The sequence below is a fragment of the Pogoniulus pusillus genome, chromosome 10, assembly GCF_015220805.1.
Source record: "Pogoniulus pusillus isolate bPogPus1 chromosome 10, bPogPus1.pri, whole genome shotgun sequence".
Lineage (NCBI taxonomy): Eukaryota > Metazoa > Chordata > Aves > Piciformes > Lybiidae > Pogoniulus > Pogoniulus pusillus.
In genome coordinates this window covers 39,379,188-39,398,115 of record NC_087273.1, presented here as the reverse complement: position 1 = coordinate 39,398,115, position 18,928 = coordinate 39,379,188, and the positions used below count along the sequence as shown (strand labels likewise).

Genomic DNA, 18,928 nt, shown 5'->3' with positions numbered 1-18,928 from the left:
AGCAGAGCCCAACCCCACCTGGCTATAGCCTCCCTGCAGGCAGCAATGAGCTCTGCCCTGAGCCTCCTCTGCTGCAGGCTGCACCCCCCCAGCCTCTCCTCATGGAGCTGTACTCCAGATCTCTTCCCAGCCTTGCTGCCCTTTCCCAGACACATTCCCATACCTTAGCATCGCTCTTCAGTCGAGAAGTGCAGAAGATCCTCCAGGAAGACTCCAAATCTGCTCAGAGTTTCCTTCTTCTTTGGAAAATTATTTTCTATTCTTTTAAATCCTTTTGAAGTTCTTCTTTCCCAAGATCATTATTGATTGTCAATCTCTTGTAATAATTACCCTTTTTTGGTCTTGTTTTCCTTTGTTCCTATCCCACCCCGCCTCCAGCATTTACCTTTTATTCCTCCCCCCGCCCCCGCAGCACCTGAGGCCAATTGCAGTCTCCTCCCCCCCCAGGTGTGGCCACTTTGCCCTCCCTGCTCCCTGCCCCATATAAGCAGAGCAGGAGGAGCCCAGCCCCAAGCTGGGCCCATTGCGGGCCAAGGGATCCTCCGCCGGCATCCCAGGTGAGTGCGCACGGGCGAGCACCGGGGTGTGGTGGAGGGTTTCAAAGGCCGGGGGGCCTCGCTGGCCCCCCGGCTAGCTAGGGCCACCTTAGGGCTAGGCTGCTGACCATTTGCGACGCTGACTTTTAGCTCACGGTGCTAAGGTTGTGCTGTTGTTGTTGTTGAGGCTGAGCTTTGTTTAGGAGTTTGCCTGCTTGAAGGACTTGTCACAGGTTCTGCCGTGGGTGAGAAGATGCAGATGGAGACGGAGATGAAGATGAAGACAGAGATGAAGACGGAGACGAAGACAAAGATGAAGACGGAGGTAGTGGTAATGGTGGAGCAGGAGCTGGTAAGGTAGGGTGGAGGGAGGTGGAAGGGCAGCAAGAGTTGTCTGAGGAAGAGAAAAGTGGGTGAGAGGATAACAGGGACTGCCTGGAGAAGGGGGAAAGGAGCTGGAGGGCAGCAGGGGCTGCTTGAGGGAGGGAGAAGGAGGAAAGGAGCTGGAGGGCAGCAGGGGCTGCTTGAGGGAGGGAGAAGGAGGAAAGGAGCTGGAGGGCAGCAGGGGCTGCTTGAGGGAGGGAGAAGGAGGAAAGGAGCTGGAGGGCAGCAGGGGCTGCTTGAGGGAGGAAGAAGGAGGAAGGGAGCTGGAGCAAAGGAGCTGGAAGGCAGCAGGGGCTGCTTGCAGGTAAGTGGAATGGCGAGGAGGGTGGTAGTGGCTGCTCAGGGGAGTAGAACATGGGCTGGGAGAGCAGCAGGGGCTCCCGGGGGTAGGCAGAAGTGGGAAAGGAGGAGGAGAGCTGCTTGAGGGAGGGAGAAGGAGGAAAGGAGCTGGAAAGCAGCAGGGACTGCTTGCAGGTAAGTGAAGTGGGGAGAAGGGTGGTAGTGGCTGCTCAGGGGAGTAGAAAATGGGGGTGGGAGAGCAGCAGGGGCTCCCGGGGGTAGGCAGAAGTGGGAAAGGGGTTGGAGGGCAGCAGGGGCTGCTTGAGGGAGGGAGAGGGGGGAAAGGAGCTGGAAAGCAGCAGAGGCTGCTTGAGGGAAAGTGGAGCTGAGGGGAGGGTGGTAGTGGCTGCTCAGGGGAGTAGAAAATGGGGGCCGGGGGGCAGCAGGAGCTGGGTGGGTGGTTGTGTGTTGAGTAAAATGCTTCAGTGTCCATAGGAGACTCTGGAGCTCTGCTCTCTCCTCTTGCCCCTAATTCTGTGTTTCCTTCCAAAGGCTGCAGCAAACAGCAGTGCCTGCACTCCAGAGCCCCCACGGAGTCCACCCAAGAAGAGTGGAGCAGCAGCAGCTGCCCTGCAGCCCAGCAGGACCTGCTTGGTGTCACTGTCCAGGAGCCAACCTGGTTTTGTGTCAGCACTTTCTGGGTTCAAGCCTGGTGTCAAACCAGAGATGTGTGAAATGCTTCCTGAGGAGGCAAACGTTGGTGGAGCTTGAAGATGATTAAGTTCTAACTCCCCTCCCCCCAGCCCAGGCTGCTCCAGGGCTCTTCTCAGTGTTAAACAGAATCAAGCAGGCTGGAAGAGAGCTCCAAGCTCACCCCGTCCAACTCAGCACCCAGCCCTAGCCACTTAACCAGGTGATGGCACTAAGTGCCTCATCCAGGCTTTGTTTCAACATCTCCAGCCACAGGCACTCCACCCCCTCTCTGGGGCTGCCACTTCTCTTAGTAACTGTCACTGAACCCACCTGGAGCTGCCCCTGCCTGCTCACTCCTGCCTCTTCTCATTGCTGGAGGGGCACAAACACTTAATTGAGCCAGTGTGGAAACCAGAACACGGAGTGAGCACTGTAAGCACCCAAAACAATCAATTGTGATGCTCCCTCAGCCCCCAGCTCACTCTTCCCACCCCCTTGCTTTGTGCATTGAGTTGATGGAGAGCTCTAACCTAAGTGATACACAGAGCAGTACTCCTTAAAACATGCAGTTTAACTCTGGTCAGTAGGACATCGATTTCCACCTGGGCTTTATTTTCTCACTAAGCTCAAGTTACAGAGCATCTATCGAGAGTCTAAAGTGTGAGTTGCAAACAGGTGTGAAGATAAGCACTAAAACACATTGTTAGCTGAATAAATGCTTCAGAATCCCTGGCATGCAGCAAGCCTCCTGTGAGCGTGCTCCACAGAAGGGCAAATCAAATCTACCTTAAAACAAATCTCCTCTTGGAGGGTCACAAACCTTGCCCTGTGCAGCTCAGGTTTCAGCCAGTAGCATGTTGAGAGAGAGAGAGAGGGGAACAAAACTCCCTCCAAGTAACAGCAACATAACTGCACTGCCAATTAAAGCTGATCACTTCTCCTTGTTCAGTAGCACAGAACCACAGCAGCACAGAACGGTGGAGAGTGGAAGAGGTCTCAGAGGTTGTGCAGTTGAAGACCTCTGCTCGAGCAAGGTCAACTGCAGCAGGTTGTTTGGGGTTGTGTGGAGTCAGATCTGGAGGCTCTCCAAGGATGGAAACTCCACAACCTCTCTGAGAAAGCTTTCCCAGTAATTGGACATCCTCACATTAAAAAACAAACAGGAACCCCTCAAACCCAAGCAGGAACCCCTCAAACCCAAACAGAAACCCCTCAAACCCAACAGAAACCCCTCAAACCCAAACAGAAACCCCTCAAACCCAAACAGAAACCCCTCAAACCCAACAGAAACCCCTCAAACCCAAACAGGAACCCCTCAAACCCAAACAGAAACCCCTCAGACCCAATAGGAACCCCTCAAACCCAACAGAAACCCCTCAAACTCAAACAGGAACCCCTCAAACCCAAACAGGAACCCCTCAAACCCAACAGAAACCCCTCAAACCCAAACAGGAACCCCTCAAACCCAAACAGAAACCCCTCAGACCCAATAGGAACCCCTCAAACCCAACAGAAACCCCTCAAACTCAAACAGGAACCCCTCAAACCCAAACAGAAACCCCTCAAACCCAACCAAAAAACCCTCAAACCCAAACAGAAACCCCTCAAACTCAAACAGAAACCCCTCAAACTCAAACAGAAACCCCTCAAACCCAAACAAAACCCCTCAGACCCAAACAGGAACCCCTCAGACCCAAACAAAAAACCCTCAAACCCAAACTGTTTTTCCTTCTCTTTCAGTGCAGTTTCTGTGTGTTGGTATTAGCAAAGAATCAGTAGTGGACCCCACCCATGGCACTCATTTGGAGTCAGACAATCAGTCAGGGTTGGGAGGGACCACAAGGAGCAGCCAGTTCCTACTCCCTTGCCATGCCAAGGGACACCTCACACTGGAGCAGGCTGCACACAGCCTCAGCCAGCCTGGCCTCAAACACCTCCAGGGATGAGGCTTCCAACACCTCCCTGGGCAACTCATTCCAAGCTCTCACTGTCCTCAACCTGAACAACTTCTTCCTAACCTCCAGTCTGATTCTACACATTCCTGCAGCTTTGCTCCATTCCCCCCACTCCTGCCACTCCCTCACAGCCTCAAAAGTCCCTCCCCAGAGTTTTTGGACCCTGCTTCAGATGCTGGCAGGCCACAAGAAGGTCCCCTGGGAGCCTCCTCTGCTCCAGCCTGCACAGCCCCAACTCTTTCAGGCTGTGCTCACAGCAGAGCTGCTGCAGCCTCTCAGCATCCTCCTGGCCCTGCTCTGGACACTCTCCAGCATCTCCACAGCCCTCTTGTCCCAGGGGCTCCAGAGCTGGATGCAGGACTCCAGGTGGGGTCTCAGCAGAGCAGAGCAGAGGGGGAGAATCCCCTCCCTGGCCCTGCTGGCCACACTGCTGCTGCTGCAGCCCAGGCTCTGCTTGGCTCTCTGGGCTGCAAGTGCACACTGCTGGCTCCTGCTGAGCTTCTCCTCCAGCAGCACCCCCAAGTCCCTCTGCTCAGGGCTGCTCTCCAGCCAGGCACTGCCCAGCCTGGATTGGTGCTTGGCATTGCCTCGACCCAGCTGCAGAACCTTGCCCTTGGCCTTGCTGAACCTCATGAGGTTGACTTGGGCCCAGGACCCTCTCTGCCTGGCTGCTCTCAGCCACTCTGGCCCCAGCCTGCAGTGCTGCTTGGGGTTGTTGTGGCCAAAGTGCAGAACCTGCACTTGGCCTTGTTCAGTCTCATCCCCTTGGCCTCTGCCCACCCATCCAGCCTGGCCAGGTCCCTCTGCAGGGCTCTGCTCCCCTCCCACAGCTCCACAGCTGCTCCTGGCTGGGTGTCATTGGTGTTCATTCCTCTTTTGGCATGGCACTTTTGTCTCCCTCTGAGCAGTGGAATAAAGCAATTCCTTTAACCACACTTAGTAGTTTTGCCTGCAAAGGGGACAACAGGCACTTGGCTAACTCAGTGCCATGAGACAAAGGGGGAGCAAGTGCCCTGGCACTGAAGCTCAGCCAGCTGGCACAGTCAGCTGGGCCAGGCATGCCTCCAGCTTATGAAGTGCAACATTCCATGTGGTGGCTCCAAACACTTCACCTCTTGCCAACAGTGTGAAAACTGAATTAGCTATGGTCAATTTGCTGCTGTACAGAACACAGAGGGATAATCAACCACCTCCTGTAAGGAATATTTCACCCAGCCCTGCCCTCAGGAATTGCAAAGGGGGAAAACACTTCCTGGGGACTTGTTTGGATGGTAGCAAATAATCTCAGTTCAATTGAATCATAGAATCAAGCAGCTTGGAAGTGAGCTCCAAGCTCCTCCAGCCCAACCCAGCACCCAGCCCTGTCCAGTCAACCAGGCCATGGCACTAAGTGCCCCATTCTGTCTTGGAATCATAGACTCAAGTAGGTTGGCAGAGAGCTCCAAGCTCACCCAGCCCAACCTAGCACCCAGCCCTGCCCAACCAACCAGACCATGGCACTAAGTGCCCCAGCCAGGCTTGGCAAGAACACCTCCAGCCATGGCCACTCCACAACCTCCCTGGGCAACCTGTGCCCGTGTCTCACCTCCCTGAACCTGTGCCAGTGTCTCACCTCCCTGAATCTGTGCCAGTGTCTCACCACCCTCAACCTCTGCCAGTGTCTCACCACCCTCAACCTGTGCCAATGTCTCACCACCCTCAACCTGTGCCAGTGTCTCACCACCCTCAACCTGTGCCAATGTCTCACCACCCTCAGCCTGTGCCAGTGTCTCCTCACCCTCACTGTGATCCACAACCTCCCTTCTCCAGACTAAGCAGCCCCAAGTCCCTCAGCCTCTCCTCAGAAGCCATGCCCCTCCAGTCCCCTCCTCATCCTCCTGGCCCTCTGTTATCAATGTCCCAGCAAAAACAGAGAGCTAAAGCAGTGCTTGTGTTTCAACCAAGCCATTAATTACCCTTGAAGTTAATTGCAAGATCTGGAGGGGGGGAAACTTCTGTAACCTGCAGCTTTGCTCTGTAGATTTTCTCCATCAGCAGCCAGGAATCCTCTGAGGTCACCCATGGATGAGCAGAGAGCAAACTCCTCTCGTTGAAGAGCAGCTTGCTCTGCTGTAACAAAGGCTTAGGTTCCTCATTAGCTGTGGCAGAGGCAGCAGAGGTTTCATTATTTATGTCTTTATCATTCCTTGGTGAAAGCCAGCACCAGGTTCTCCCTTTTAGCTCCTCTGTCTTCATTGATGTTAAAGGCCTCTTTGAGTTAAGCAGAGGAAAATGTAGCTCTTGCTTTTTGAATGCCAGGGTAATGCAGCCAAACCTTGCTTTGGCAACAGGACAGAAGTGTGTTCCTGGGACCTTGGCTTTTACATCTCCTGTGTGATCTCTTCCTTTCCATTCCACTAGCCTGAGTTTTCTTTCTGCCTGGGCTAGAGGGTGGGTTTGGAGCTGTTGGACCTACCAGTTGCCTGTGCAGTGCTGGCTGATACAACTGCTGAGACCTCACCTGCAGTACTGGAGCCCAGGGAGGACATGGACCTGATGGAGCAGGTCCAGAGGAGGGCCATGAAAATGATCAGCTAAGGCTGGGGAGATTTAGGTTGGACATGAGGAAAAGGTTTGTCATGAAGAGAGTGATCAGAGACTGGAATGAGCTGCCCAGGGAGGTGGTGGAATCACCCAGGTGTCGTTCCAGCTCAACACAAGGGGCAACTTTTTGTCTGGAAGGGTCCCAGAGCCTGGCACAGGCTGCCCAGAGAGGTTGTGGAGTCTCCTTCTGTGGAGCCTTTCCAGACCTGTCTGGATGTGTTCCTGTGTGCCCTGAGCTGGGTTGTGTGGTGCTGCTCTGGCAGGGGGTTGGACTGGATGAGCTCCTTGGGTCCCTTCCAACCCCTGTGAGCCTGTGAAGTGCTACACTTCTGATGTGCCATGGGTGACTCTGGTGCAGCATTTAGCATCTCCTGCCATGCTGCTGTCCAGAGAGGCTTAGGAGAAGAGCAGTGTGGAACCAACTGAGGCTCCCACTCTGCTTTCCAAACTGTATTCCTCACAAGCAGCTGCTCTGATAATTGCAGGCTGTTATTTCTTGTTTTGCTCTGCTCTCAGCCACAAGGGACATCTGTGGGAGATAATGGTTTATTTATGCCTCTTTGGTTGCTCCATCAGCTCCAGTTTGGAAAATGTGGTCACACAAACAAATCATCCTGCTGGAGGATCAGTTAGTGTCGTTTACATCAACATGCTCTGAACCACACAACCACGGAGTCTGGCTGGCTGCAAGAGACCTCAAAGCTCAGCCAGGCCAGCCCTCAACCCAGCACTGAAGGGCCAACACTAAACCATGTCCCTAAGAGCCAGGTCCACATGACAGGGACCAGTGCTGGGCACAGTCCTCTTTAGTATCTTCATGGATGAGGGCACTGAGTCCAGCATCAGAGAGTTTGCAGAGGACACCAAGGTGGGAGCAGGTCTGGATGTGTTAGAGGGCAGGAGAGCTCTGCAGGGGGACCTGGGCAGGCTGCACAGGTGGGCACAGTCCAGTGCAGGAGTTTCAGTAAGTCCAAGTGCCAGGTTCACCCAGCCCTGCCCAACCAACCAGACCATGGCACTCAGTGCCCCAGCCAGGCTTGGCAAGAACACCTCCAGCCACAGCCACTCCACTACCTCCCTGGGCAGCCCATTCCAGTGCCAATCACTCTCTCTGCCAGCAACTTCCTCCTCACATCCAGCCTAGACCTGCCCTGGCACAGCTTCAGGTTGTGTCCCCTTGTTCTGTCCCTGGCTGCCTGGCAGCAGAGCCCAACCCCACCTGGCTACAGCCTCCCTGCAGGCAGCTGCAGGCAGCAATGAGCTCTGCCCTGAGCCTCCTCTGCTGCAGGCTGCACCCCCCCAGCTCCCTCAGCCTCTCCTCACAGGGCTCTGCTCCAGGCCCCTCCCCAGCCTTGCTGCCCTTCTCCAAACATCTTCCAGCACCTCAGCATCTCTCTGCAATTCAGGAGCCCAGAACTGGACACAGCACTCCAGGGGTGGCCTGAGCAGTGCTGAGCACAGGGGCACAAGAACCTCCCTTGTCCTGCTGCCCACACTGCTCCTGAGCCAGCCCAGGATGCCATTGGCTCTGCTGCCCACCTGGGCACTGCTGCCTCCTCTGCAGCTCCTCTCTGCCAGCACCCCCAGGGCCCTCTCTGCCTGCCTGCTCTCACTCTGTTCCCAGCAGTGTGCCACCTTGAGTGTGTGACCAGGAGGCAAAAGAATCCTAGAATCAGGCAGGTTGGAAGAGACCTCCAGGCTCATCCAGCCCAACCTAGCACCCAAATTATCAGGACTGTTTAGTTCAGCTGGAAGCTTCCACCCCCCAGGAGCTTTTGTTGCAAAGAAAGAGACTCCCCAGTTTGTTCTGGCTGAAGAAAAGGTCCCTCACAAAAGCCCATCCCAGCTCCCATCTCAGCTCTGGGAGGTGGCTGTTACCACATCAGAAGGGATCCAGTCTTTTCCTGAACACCTCCAGGGAGCCTTACTCAGGCCCAGGTAGATGCTGTCAGTAGTTGCCCCTCCCTTGCCCACTGTTGCTATGACTCCATCCTAGAAAACCCCCCAGCTTTGCCAGGCACAATCTGCCCTGGCACAGGCTTTGCTGGGTACCACCAACCGCCTCTGCTTTGCTTTCCTTTTGCCTTGGCAGAGCCTTCAGGAGGATGCAGAGGTTCAGCTCAGTAGGTGCTGGATTCCGATGGAAGTTTCTCTCCATTTTTGCCCTCCATTCTTTTCCTCCCCCTCCTGCTCCTCGCAGGGTTAGCTGTGTTTGTACCTAGAGGTCTGCGACATGCCAGGGTTGGAGGCAAAGTCGCAGCGAACAGCCCCATCCAGTGGTCCTCTCTGGATTTTCCATCTCCGCTTCCACCTGTCTCCAGAATCCCGACGGATGCTCTGGGGAGACGGAAAGCAACACCAACTAAGCCAGCACCCCGGAGAGGTTTGGTTGCTCAGCCATACCTGCATCGTTCTGGCTTCTCTTCGGGGGGGGTTGGGTAATTTCACCCCTCGTAATTCGGAGGAGGAGCTGCCAGCACCTCGGAGCCTAACGGCAACAGCAGGATGGGGCAGACACAGAAGCAGCGCTTGCAAAGAGAGATTCAGGCTTGGCTTCTTCTCAGCTTTCCACCTGGAAAGTTGGCCCCAACACCCCCAAACCCACACAGTACCTCCAGGGGTTTGCTTTGCCTGCCGCTGGCTTTCTGCTTGCAGCTGTGCAGTGGCTCCCACAGCTGCTTGCTGCGGGCTGCGTCCGCTTCGTGCGCAGCTCAGGAGCCCCTCCTGGCCCGGAGCTCTCCAGCACAGCTGGACTCGGGTCCTTGGGGCCTCTGGTTGCCTCGAGTGCTAGTTAGTTATGGGTTAGGTAGTTAGATTTGCACTTAGTTAGGTTTGTACATTTTTGGTTAGATGTATTTTTAGTCAGTTATGTTTGCAGTTAGTTATGTCTGTAGTTAGTTGTGTTTGTAGTTAGTTGTGTCTGTAGTTAGTTGTGTTTGTAGTTAATTATGTCTGTAGTTAGTTGTGTTTGTAGTTAGTTGTGTTTGTAGTTAGTTGTGTTTGTAGTTAATTATGTCTGTAGTTAATTATGTCTGTAGTTAGTTGTGTTTGTAGTTAATTATGTCTGTAGTTAGTTGTGTTTGTAGTTAGTTGTGTTTGTAGTTAATTATGTCTGTAGTTAGTTGTGTTTGTAGTTAATTATGTCTGTAGTTAGTTGTGTTTGTAGTTAGTTGTGTCTGTAGTTAGTTGTGTCTGTAGTTAGTTGTGTTTGTAGTTAATTATGTCTGTAGTTAGTTGTGTTTGTAGTTAGTTGTGTTTGTAGTTAGTTGTGTCTGTAGTTAGTTGTGTTTGTAGTTAGTTGTGTCTGTAGTTAATTATGTCTGTAGTTAGTTGTGTTTGTAGTTAGTTGTGTTTGTAGTTAATTATGTCTGTAGTTAGTTGTGTTTGTAGTTAGTTGTGTTTGTAGTTAATTATGTCTGTAGTTAGTTGTGTTTGTAGCTAATTATGTCTGTAGTTAGTTGTGTCTGTAGTTAGTTGTGTTTGTAGTTAATTATGTCTGTAGTTAGTTGTGTTTGTAGTTAGTTGTGTTTGTAGTTAATTATGTCTGTAGTTAGTTGTGTTTGTAGTTAGTTGTGTTTGTAGTTAATTATGTCTGTAGTTAGTTGTGTTTGTAGTTAGTTGTGTTTGTAGTTAATTATGTCTGTAGTTAGCTGTGTTTGTAGTTAATTATGTCTGTAGTTAGTTGTGTTTGTAGTTAATTATGTCTGTAGTTAGTTGTGTTTGTAGTTAGCTGTGTTTGTAGTTAGTTGTATTTACAGTTAGCTCTATTTTAGTTAGTTATTTCTGTAGTTAGTTATGTTTGTAGTTAGTTATAAGTATCTGAAGGCTGCCAGGATGGGGGGGCACAGGCTCTGCTCACTGCTCCCTGGCACAGCACAAGCAGCAGTGGATGGAAGCTGCAGCACAGGAGGTTCCAGCTCAGCACAAGGGGGAACTTCTTGCCTGGAAGGGTCCCAGAGCCTGGCACAGGCTGCCCAGAGAGGTTGTGGAGTCTCCTTCTGTGGAGCCTTTCCAGGCCTGTCTGGATGTGTTGCTGTGTGCCCTGAGCTGGGTTGTGTGGTGCTGCTCTGGCAGGGGGTTTGGACTGGGTGATCTCTTTGAGTCCCTTCCAACCTCTGACATCCTGTGAGACTGTGACCCTCTGCTCCTGTGACTCTCCTTGCCTGGTCACAGACTTTTAGCAAGAAAAAATCACTTCTGCTGACAAAAAAAATGAATTGGAATCACAGACTCAAGCAGGTTGGCAGAGAGCTCCAAGCTCATCCAGCCCAACCTAGCATAGAATCAAGCAGGTTGAAGAGAGAGCTCCAAGCTCATCCAGCCCAACCTAGCATAGAATCAAGCAGGTTGAAGAGAGAGCTCCAAGCTCATCCAGCCCAACCTAGCATAGAATCAAGCAGGTTGAAGAGAGAGCTCCAAGCTCATCCAGCCCAACCTAGCATAGAATCAAGCAGGTTGAAGAAAGCTCCAAGCTCATCCAGTCCAACCTAGCATAGAATCAAGCAGGTTGAAGAGAGCTCCAAGCTCATCCAGCCCAACCTAGCATAGAATCAAGCAGGTTGAAGAGAGCTCCAAGCTCATCCAGTCCAACCTAGCATAGAATCAAGCAGGTTGAAGAGAGCTCCAAGCTCATCCAGTCCAACCTAGCACCCAGCCCTGCCCAATCAACTAAACCATGGCACTGAGTGCCCCAGCCATGCCTCTCCAACACCATCACCCCCTTTCCATTCACCTTTGAGTTAGATTGTGCCTCTCAAACCCCTCTCCCCTCCTCTTTTCATTCTTCTTCTCATTCCTTGAGGCAGCTTTTCCTCTCATGCTTCACCCTGCAGAGAAGTAAAACTAAGGAGCAGTTCTGTGTGCACTTGAGTGTGGCAATGAAGTGCGTGCCAGGGCTGTCTGCTTTGAGCATTAAGGATGTGCCATGGTCTCCAAGTAAGCCAGGAGGCAGATTGGGCTATTCTTTTTATTACAGGAGGGAGATGAAGAGATCAGTCCAGTGAGAGCTAAACAGACCTGCAGCCTCCACAGTCTGCATTGCATCCCAACAGACACTGAAAGCTGCTTCCCTCTGAGGAGCCTCTTGTGACACGGACAGGCAGGAAGCCTTCAGGGAGCCACAGACCCATAGAGGTTGGAAGGGACCTCCAGAGATCAAATCCAATTCCCCTGCCAAGCAGGATCCCCTAGGGAATGCACAGGAATGCATCCAAGTGGGTTTGGGAAGTTCCAGAATCAACCAGTCAGGGTTGGAAGGGAGCACAAGGATCAGTCAGTTCCAACTCCCCTGCCATAAGATTTATTCTCCAGGCCCTTCAGCATGAGGGTGGTGAGAGCCTGGAAGGGGTTGCCCAATGAGGTGGTGGAAGTCTCATCCCTGGAGGTGTTTAAGGCCAGGCTGGGTGAGGCTGTGGCCAGCCTGATCTATTGTGAGGTGTCCCTGGGCATGGCAGGGGGTGTTGGAACTGGCTGATCCTTGTGGTCCTTTCCAACCCTGACTGATTCTATCATTCTAACCTCTTTGGCTTTGTGGTGCCTTCAGACTTGGTCCAGCATCTGCCACTGCCCCCTCAGAGGTGCAGGACAGGACCAGCCCCTGCTAAATGCTGCTCTTCTCCTGTTTGAGATGAGCAGAGCTTGAGTGAAATCCCTTCCCCTGCTGAGCACCTTCCCACTCTGCTGTGCTTTGCTCATAAAGCTCTGACTGAAGACAAAAAAATGTTTCTTCAGCCTCCCCCAGTTCTTCTTTTCTCTGGGTTACAAAACAGGAGCTGGGTTTGGAAGGTCCTCTTTGAACTTGCTGCAGAAAGGCTCCTGGTAAATGAGAAACTTCCACAAGCCCCTGAAACTTTGATAAAACTCTGTCTTCTGGGCTCCTTTCTCTGTGAAGCTGCAGCTTTCAAATGACATAGCAGGGAGCTATTTAAAGCTGTTCTTCCTTCCCCTCTCAAAGGTTGTTCTGGAGCAGTGCAGCCCTGGCAGCAAATGTGGTGATTTTTCATGCCCATTATTGTACAAGGAGGGGGCAAAGCTCCAGATGCTGAAGCTTTTTGGTGCTCTGTGACTGGGCTATTGTGAATGCTTCACATGTTGCTCATGGGGGAAGCAATGGGTGCTGCTTAGTGCAGGGCAGCAATGGGTGCTGCTTAGTGCAGGGCAGCAATGGGTGCTGCTTAGTGCAGAGCAGCAATGGGTGCTGCTTAGTGCAGGGCAGCAATGGGTGCTGCTTAGTGCAGGGCAGCAATGGGTGCTGCTTGGTGCAAGGCAGCAATGGGTGCTGCTTAGTGCAGGGCAGCAATGGGTGCTGCTTAGTGCAGGGCAGCAATGGGTGCTGCTTAGTGCAGGGCAGCAATGGGTGCTGCTTGGTGCAGAACAGCAATGGGTGCTGCTTGGTGCAGGGCAGCAATGGGTGCTGCTTGGTGCAGGGCAGCAATGGGTGCTGCTTGGTGCAGGGCAGCAATGGGTGCTGCTTGGTGCAGGGCAGCAATGGGTGCTGCTTGGTGCAGGGCAGCAATGGGTGCTGCTTGGTGCAGGGCAGCAATGGGTGCTGCTTGGTGCAGGCCTCTGGCACTGTCCCACGCCACAGCCTGCTCTGCAGGCTGCTGACACAGGGCTTGCATGGGTGGAGCACTCATGGATACAGAGCTGGCTTGATGGCTGCACCCTAAGAGTGGCTGTCAATAGCTCCATGGCCAAGTGCAGGCCAGGGACAAGTGGAGTCCCTCAGGGATCAGTCCTGGGACCAGGCTTGTTCAACATCTCTGTGGGTGCCATGGACAGTGGCACTGAGTGCAGCCTCAGCAAGGTTGCTGCCCACACCAAGCAGGGATCCAGCCAGAGGGACCTGGGCAGGCTGCAGAGGTGGGCACAAGCCAAGCTCAGGGGGTTCAGCAAGACCAAGGGCAAGGTCCTGCAGCTGAGTGGAGGCAATGCCAAGCATCAATCCAGGCTGGGCAGTGCCAGGCTGGAGAGCAGACCTGGGTAGAGGGACTTGGGGGTGCTACTGAGGAGAAGCTCAGCAGGAGCCAGCAGTGTGCACTTGCAGCCCAGAGAGCCAAGCAGAGCCTGGGCTGCAGCAGCAGCAGTGTGGCCAGCAGGGCCAGGGAGGGGATTCTCCCCCTCTGCTGTGCTCTGCTGAGACCCCACCTGGAGTCCTGCATCCAGCTCTGGAGCCCCTGGCACAAGAGGGCTGTGGAGATGCTGGAGAGTGTCCAGAGCAGGGCCAGGAGGATGCTGAGAGGCTGCAGCAGCTCTGCTGTGAGCACAGCCTGAAAGAGTTGGGGCTGTGCAGGTTGCAGCAGAGGAGGCTCCCAGGGGACCTTCTTGTGGCCTGCCAGGATCTAAAAGGGGCTCCAAAAAAGCTGGGGAGGGACTTTTGAGGCTGTGAGGGAGTGGCAGGAGTGGGGGAATGGAGCAAAGCTGGAGGTGGGAAGAGTGAGGCTGGAGGTGAGGAGGAAGTTGTTGGTGATGAGAATGGTGAGAGGCTGGAATGGGTTGCCCAGGGAGGTGGTTGAGGCCCCATGGCTGGAGGTGTTTGAGGCCAGGCTGGCTGAGGCTGTGTGCAGCCTGCTCTAGGGTTCATCACAGAATGGGGCAAGTTGGGACCATAAAGGTCCTCTGGCTCCAGATCCCCTCCCACCTTCCACTAGCCCAGCTTGCTCAAGGCTTCACCCAGCCTGGCCTTGCACACCCTCAGGGAGGGAGCATCCACAGCCTCCCTGGGCAGCCTCTGGAGGAGCAAAGAGCTTCCCAGGTGGAGCTGATTCCCTGCCTTTCCCTGCCCAGAGCTGACAACCTGACCCCACAGATCCCACCCTCCCACCCACGTTTGCGTTCCAGAGGTCACCTCTGCTGGTGTTCAGAGGTTCCAATGCTTCCTGCACATTCCCATCAGCTCCCCCCAGCTTTTCCTGCCCCCCTCCCTCCTTACAGTTTCTGCTGTAATGTATTTGAGGTTGGAGCTGTAGCAGTCTGCAGGCAAGGGCAGTGCTGAGCAGGCAGCATAACAATGAGGCTTAACTGCTCCGGAGCCGAAATAAATCAGCGCAATTAGGGGGAAGATCTATGTGGCAGAGCCTCCTGCGGCTCGGTGGCAGGGCCCTGGCAGGTGCTGTAGCTCTTCTGCTGCAAAACTCCTAATTAGTTTGTGTTCTCCCCCAGAATGTTTGCTTGGGCTGAGGCCAAGCTGAGCAGGATGCAGAATCTTCCCTTTCAACACCCTCCCCACGGGAGTTGTTAAGGTCTTCTCCCTCTGCACCTTCTGAGCTGCTGGGCAGAGAGGCTTGGATCTGAGGGGCTTAGGGGGACACAAAAGGTGGGACTCTGGATGCTGCTGGCTGGAATGGGGTTTGTAAATCTCTTACCAGCCCAGCTGGAGCATTCCAAGGGGATGCTCCTATCTGTGCCTGGCTCTGCTTGCTCTGACAAGCCAGGCTGTAAAATCCAACCACTGCCTGAGACCTGGAATGCACACATTGGTGTCAGGCTCTGCAGCTGCCAAGCAAGAAATGGAATCACAGAATCAAGCAGGCTGGAAGAGACCTCCAAGGTCATAGAATCATAGAATCAACCAGGTTGGAAGAGACCTCCAAGATCATAGAATCATAGAATCAAGCAGGCTGGAAGAGACCTCCAAGGTCATCCAGTCCAACCTAGCACTTTGCCTTCTAAAGGAGGTTGTGTGATCCCTTCCAACATCTGTCCAGTTGTGGGCTCCTCAGTTCAAGAGAGATGTTGAGGTGCTGGAAGGTGTTGAGAGAAGGGCAGCAAGGCTGGGGAGGGTCCTGGAGCAGAGCCCTGTGAGGAGAGGCTGAGGGAGCTGGGGGGGTGCAGCCTGCAGCAGAGGAGGCTCAGGGCAGAGCTCATTGCTGCCTGCAGCTGCCTGCAGGGAGGCTGTAGCCAGGTGGGGTTGGGCTCTGCTGCCAGGCAGCCAGCATCAGAAGAAGGGGACACAGCCTGAAGCTGTGCCAGGGCAGGTCTAGGCTGGATGTGAGGAGGAAGTTGTTGGCAGAGAGAGTGATTGGCATTGGAATGGGCTGCCCAGGGAGGTGGTGGAGTGGCCGTGGCTGGAGGTGTTCTTGCCAAGCCTGGCTGGGGCACTGAGTGCCATGGTCTGGTTGGTTGGCCAGGGTTGGGTGCTAGGCTGGGCTGGGTGAGCTTGGAGCTCTCTGCCAGCCTGCTTGATTCTATAACATGTGAAGGGATCCTATGGAGAGGCTCCAGAAGGACTTTTCATCAGGGTGTTTATCAGCAGGACAGGTGGAATGGTTTGAATCTCAGAGAGACTGGAGCTGAGGAAGAGGTTCTTCAGGAGGAGGGTGGAACAGGCTGCTGTACCCTAAGAGCACAGGCTGGGAGAGTTGGGGCTCTGCAGCCTGGAGAAGAGAAGGCTTCCAGGAGACCTTGGAGTGGCTTTCCAGGATCTGAAGGGGGATACAGGAGAGCTAGGGAGGGACTATTGACAAGGTCTGGTAATGAGAGGATGAGGAGGAATGGGTTTGAAGTGGCAGAGGGGAGATTGCAACTGGATGTTAGGAAGAAGTTGCTTGCAGTGAGGGTGGTGAGAGACTGGCACAGGTTTGAGGGTGGTGAGAGACTGGCACAGACTTTGCAGGGTGGTTGTGGAGAACAGAAGCACAGAATGGGATCTTTGATCCCATTCTGTGCTTCTGTCCTCCACAACCTCCCTGGAGGTGTTCAGGACCAGGCTGGATGAGTCCTTGGGCAACCTGTTCTAGGGAGGTGTCCCTGCCTATGGCAAAGGGTTGGCACTGGCTGAGCTTTGAGCTCCCTTCCATCCTAACTCATTCCATGCTTCTGTGTTTCTGACCCTCTATAGTTCTGTGTTTCTCAGCTATTTGTACACTTAAAGATCCCCAAATCCTCATGGTTGTCCCCTCTGGGTGATCCTGCTCTGCACCTGGGGAGGGATGGAGCAGAGGCTCTTCGGAGGCCCCTTCCAGCTGCTTTGTCTCCATCTCTTAAAAGAGGAAGCTTGGAAGCTTCCCTGCAGACCTTGTGCTGGCTGCAGAGGATGTATTAAATGAGGAGAGGCCAAGTGAAACAAACCCAGCAGAGCCTGATTACTGCTTCATATTCCGTGCAATTGGAAGTGATGGTTCTGTGCAGTGGAGAAGGACACAGAGCTTCTGACCTTTGCTCTTAGGGCCATAAACCTCCTCTAGTTATCATGACAAATGCCCCAGAGGCTGTTCTGCCTGGGACAAACACTGCCTTCAAGGTGATTTGAGCCATCTCTTCCTGATGCCTGCTAGAGATGCCCTGCAGATGGGAACAGCATGATTAGGAAGCTCTCCCCTCAGCAGCAGGCAGGCTGGCAAAAATAAAAGTGCCTTAACAATAAGCCACTTAAGTTGCACCTCTGAGCCCATCAAACACCGCAGGGACCAGCCTCTGGGAAGGGTTTGCAGGGGAGAGAGAGAGGGGGAGAGGGAGGAGAGAGGAAGAGGGTTTCAATCCATCCTGACTGTTTAAAGCAGCTGCAGCAGCTTGGCAGCTTGGCAGAGAGCAATTCTTCCTCTGCTGCACTGAGTGCACTCGAACCTGTTGGAGCTGCTCTGGGTGAGGCAACTATCAAGCACAGTCGATGGAGCTGTCACCTTCCAGGGGTGGCTACAGAGATGTATTCCACAGCTTGGCTTTGTGATCCTTGCAGCAGCAAACCCACTTTGCCCTTGGCAGTTGAGCCATGCTCTTTTCACAGCACCAAGCCATACTTGCCGGGTGTCCCTGCAGAGCTCTGCTGCAGAGGTGGGCACAGGCCAAGCTCAGGAGCTTCAACAAGACCAAGGGCAAGGTCCTGCAGCTGGGTCGAGGCAATGCCAAGTACCAATCCAGGCTGGGCAGGGAGTGGCTGGAGAGCAGCCCTGAGGAGAGGAACACAGGTCACAGAGGAACAGTGGAAGATGTTGGGCCAGGGCAGGACAGTCTAGCTCAGGTCACAGAGGAAGGTGTGGAGCCAGGGCAGGATGATCTAGCTCAGGTCACAGAAGGAGATGTGGAGCCAGGGCAGGACAGTCTAGCTCAGGTCACAGAGGCAGATGTGGAGCCAGGGCAGGACAGTCTAGCTCAGGTCACAGAGGCAGATGTGGAGCCTCATGCCTGGAAATGCCGAGGGGCTTTGAGCAAGCTGACAGAGTGAGAAGCGTGGCTGGGAGGGAGGTTGGAACTGGGTGGTCTCTGAGCTTCTCTCCCAACCCAACCCATGCTATGATGCTGTGATCCTGATTGAGCCAGTGAAACCACAGTGGCAGTGTCAAACGTCTCTTCCTCCTGCACTGCAGAGGCAAACACTGCCCTGGAGCTCAGCAAGGGCTGTGCAGGGCAGCAGATACCATCCGAGGCAACTTTGGGCACACTGCTCCCAAAGCGGTGGAGGAGGACTGCAGGTGCCCTGAATGCTAAGGGCAGATTGCTTCCCCCCAGGCAGACAAAGGGCACCCACGAGGTTCTCCTCCTATTGCTGTGTCTGGGGGCACTTCAGCCCACGGCAAACACTCAGGCAGTGAGAGCAAACACCAATAGCAGTAAGCCCAGCCTTGTCTTCCCCCTCTCCTCCCAGGTCGATGGAGTCTGTCTGCCCTGATTTACTTGCCCACTTCAGCAGGTGAAACGCTCCCAGGGCTGGAACAGTTCTGTTTGCTGGGCACATTTCACAGCTGTTTCCCAGGCTGCCAGTGCCATCATCCATCTCCTGCCCTCACAAGTGTTGCCTTGCCCACGGCTGCTTGCCCAGCACACCTGGCCTGGCCGCACGGCAGCGCTCGGGGAGCTCCTCCGTGCCGGTGCTGCACAGGCTGCACGGTGGCTTGGGTGGCATCAGGAGCAGCCTTGCATGGCTGAGGTCAGCCCCCAGGGATGAACAACCTGCAAGCCTCATCTTCCCTGCACCACTGTTCTTGCCACTTACTCATCCCAGAGATGGTTTCTCCAGCTTAGCTGCATGCCACAGGATGCCACAGGATGGCAGGGGCTGGAAGGGACCTCCAAAGCTCAGCCAGTCCCAGCCCTGCCAGAGCAGCATCTCCTGCACCAGATCACACAGGAGCACAGCCAGGCAGGGGTTGAACATCTCCACAGAGGGAGGCTCCACAACCCCCCTGGGCAAATGATTAGCTAAATGTTCATAGAGTCATAGGATGGGTTGGCAGAGAGCTCCAAGCTCACCCAGCCCAGCCTAGCACCCTGCCCTGTCCACTCAACCAGACCATGGCACTCAGTGCCCCAGCCAGGCTTGGCTGCAACACCTCCAGCCACGGCCACTCCACCACCTCCCTGGGCAGCCCATTCCAATGGCATCACCCAGCCCTGCCCAATCAACCAGACCATGGCACTGAGTGCTTCATGCTTGGTGTTGAGCAGGGCACTGCACTAACTTCCACACAACCTGCATGTGCAGTGAGCCTCACAACCTCTCCTGCCAGGCAGCTGCAGCTGAATTCTTCACTGCCATTTAGCTGCAGCATTTAATAGACAGCT

The 18,928-nt window shown here is 54.1% G+C and overlaps 1 long non-coding RNA gene across 2 annotated transcripts; it reads left to right on the top strand.

The window, feature by feature from the left end:
* The first annotated feature begins 479 nt into the window (after positions 1–479).
* Positions 480–3,294, top strand: LOC135179051 (uncharacterized). 2 transcript variants are annotated; one of them, XR_010303890.1, is made up of 3 exons: positions 480–557; positions 758–861; positions 1,752–3,294. It is a non-coding gene; the product is annotated as an uncharacterized LOC135179051 (long non-coding RNA). The 2 variants fall into 2 exon arrangements; XR_010303891.1 differs by having other exon boundaries at positions 500–557; positions 770–861.
* Positions 3,295–18,928: the final 15,634 nt, after the last annotated feature.